Raw genomic sequence first — 3425 nt, 5'->3', positions numbered from 1 at the left:
CCATGCTGTTCTGATCACATTTGCATATATGATCAATGCGCGTTACTGAAGTGAAGCGTCCGAAAATAGGAAACTTGAATGAAAATGAAAGAAGAACGATATTTTGTTTCACCATATTTCTAAAACTTAGTTTAGAGCCTAAATTAAAGAATAAACTAGATTACTTGCATTGAAAAAAGGGCAGTTCACTTTTTCCTGTCAACATAGTTCCATGTGCAAGCATATGTGTGTGCCCGTGGTATTGAGTGAGTCGTTACAGCCCTGACGTTCCTATCATAGCACCAGCTCGATAAGATAATCGCAACAATGGAAAATTAACACCTTGGGGATTAAAAGTCTTCTGTTTGTCACCCGAGTTGGCAGGCAGCAACTCGGGTTTCAGGTACCATCAAAGTTAATGGAGCCTTCCCCTAATGATAATTGACATGACACTTACAGTATCATCATAATGTTCTTAGATAGTCATCTGTGAAAAGTTTCATGAAATTTTGTGCAGTATTTCTTGATATATGTCTACACTGTCATTACCGTCTCCATAGAGAAACCATTGTACGGAAAAAATGATATTGCATAACTTCGTATGCAAGCCACACTAACCAAAATCTAATCAGTTTAAAAGTATTTTGACCAATGACAACAATTACGCGAAATATGCGAATTTCACCATGATTTGAACTAATCTAGGTAAAGTTACCCGAGGAAAAATGCATTTCAAGTTTCAAACCAATCGGACTCGCGGTTACAGAGGAGACGAACAAATGACGAGGGACTGACGGACGGATGAACGGACTACGACGACGACGGAAAATAGACCTTTTTGTTAAGGTACACGTTGCTGACAGCGGAGTTAAAACTAAGAATACTCAATCAAGCGGTACAAAACTATCTCCAGTGACTTTGCAATCCGCAATAGCGAGCATCAGACGTGGTTTATCTCTTAAAAGGACTAATGTAAATACATTGCAGTTTAAAGACAAGGCTATGTACTAGCTTTCTTCTTAAAGTGATGAATTGTTCAGGACTAATCTAAATACATTGCAGTTTACAGACAAGGCTATGTACAAGCTTTCTTCTTAAAGTGATGAATTGTTCACAAGAACGTCAACAAAATCAATCTATGTGACCAATATAAACCAATTTATGTGCATGACACTCTAGGAATTTACGTGACTGGTGATACAATATATAAGTAAGATGAACGTACTATATTCCTAAAAGTCCTATATAGGGAAAAATCATCAAGGATTATTTTACATATGTACTAGCTTTTTGGTCGCCCATTCCGGAAAAAAACCCTATTTTCGACATTTATAACTCGCGCGATTTATTACAAAAAAAAGCGGATAAAGACAGTGCGGGAAGTTGCATTTTGGGGCTTATTCTACTCCATGTGTTTTGAATCATGGGAAATAAGCGCCAAGCGTGGCGCTTTCATCACATGATATGGAAGGGACCAACTTCCGATGGGTATGGCATTGTCCACTCACCCATGCATGTTCACACAAGGCTATGATTATTTGTATTATCTGTTGTTCATACTGAGTATCCTTGCATAAACAATATAATCAGTTAAATAAACTGTCATTTTTGTGGCGCTGTTTATCCAATCAATTTGTTACTATTTTTCTTCCGCCACGCTAAGGGCTTTGTAATCGACTTTCAGATTGATTATCACTCCGGTTTTCCACTTAGACACGATTATTTTCGTGGACTGGGAAACCTTTCAACTAATCTTGGAAAGCTCGATATCAGGTGTCTACTTAAAGTTCTGTTGGTATTCCCTGGGATCCCCTTTGTTCTAGCCTGTAAGCCTGTTTGTTTTCCAATGAAAGCGTGATCTTGTGGTTAAATTTTCTGATGCGACAATCTGGCACCAATTCTGGCCTTTAAGAAATATGCACGAAAATTCAGCGTGTGTGAAGAATAAACCACTTTGTCTATGGTTTTGAAATTATTTTCCCACCTAAATCCCCTTAATAGCGATAAAAAGGAAAAGAAATAACCTACATTTTCTCTTTCTCATAGTTTAACAAATTCTTTCCGTCTCCTGTCGATTGAAATTTACTTACTCTTTCCGTATGTGAATCCAGCACAGTATTTTCATAATAAATATTCATCCTAATTTGACCGGCATTATTTTCCGAACCACATCTTACTTACTCCTAATACACGTAGACAGATGTGCTCGTGCACTGAAACGAAAAGTTGACGATATCTTTTGCGAACCGTTGAAAAAGTAGCTGAAGAAATATTGATGTATCGGCTTGTACGGCCGACACAAATCCGGATTCTTAATTCTTGGCACAAAATATTTTCAAACGAAAACGGAAATGTCAAGGAAAGACGACGATTTATATGTTCAGGTTGAAATAATGCTCTTCCTGGCTGTTAGTGAATCACTCAATTATATTTTGTTCCCAATTAATTCATAGACAATGGCGATACTTGGTCTCATTGCCAGTACACGTTGATCAACTAACGTTGTGATAAGATACATCAGAATACATTGAAATGTATTATTTGTATCGCGAAATATTGAGAAATACGTGTATTCTCGGATGAATAGCCTTCAGCCAGTCTATTATCAGTCGAGACTATCCTGCTCGGTTTCCGTCATTTGTTAGTGTGCGAACCAGTTTTAGAGTTACGTAGTATGCACCGCTCCTCACTCAATACAAGTCCGTTCTGCAGACAATTCCAAAAAAACTGTCAGCACTATGCCTACTACTTTGGGGACCAATTAAGCCGCTAGAAGAAGATAACTACTTTTTTTCAACATAAATTTTGAATAGAAATGCAGCAACTATAAACTGTTGAATGATTTTTGTAGGCAAGAGAACGAAAACTCAAAAGTATATGCGCATTAAATCCAAGTGTTTGTCAATCGCCCTGGTTGCTTGCTAAGCAAAGTCCTTCCCAAACAATTTCAGTAGTCTGAAAATATTATGATATTTCAACAAATTTAAGAGCTTTTTAAATCTAGATGAAAACGAAAACCTTCATAAAACGGGCTAATCCATTTCACGCTTGATGAAATCGATGTCTCTTTCCAAAAGACGATTTTCAGAAACGGTCTGGCGGGCTTGGCATCCCATACGCCGCTCATGTGAATATTCACTGAGCACTTGATTGCATGTAATGCGTTGATTGACTTGTTTTCCTCTGTAAGCTATACTTTGATGAAAAGTAATGCTTAGATTATGATTGGTTCAATTGAAAGTGATGTAACATCACTAAAACCGTTTCTGATATTTGATTGGGTTGTTTTAAAAATTATCTTTATATTCAGGGGCAGTTCGACAGATGAAGATAACATCAGCAGACAGATTGGTAGCACTGTGTAGTGGAACACAGACAAGGAGTCTGTGGTTGGAGGAAACGCGCTCAAACCTCTAAGCAAAGTAGCTCAAAGCCAAATGCTAATT

The sequence above is a fragment of the Ptychodera flava genome (assembly GCF_041260155.1).
Source record: "Ptychodera flava strain L36383 chromosome 3 unlocalized genomic scaffold, AS_Pfla_20210202 Scaffold_26__1_contigs__length_13983176_pilon, whole genome shotgun sequence".
NCBI classification, from domain to species: domain Eukaryota; kingdom Metazoa; phylum Hemichordata; class Enteropneusta; family Ptychoderidae; genus Ptychodera; species Ptychodera flava.
The sequence above is the reverse complement of the archived record's forward strand: the minus strand, read 5'-3'. Positions refer to the sequence as shown.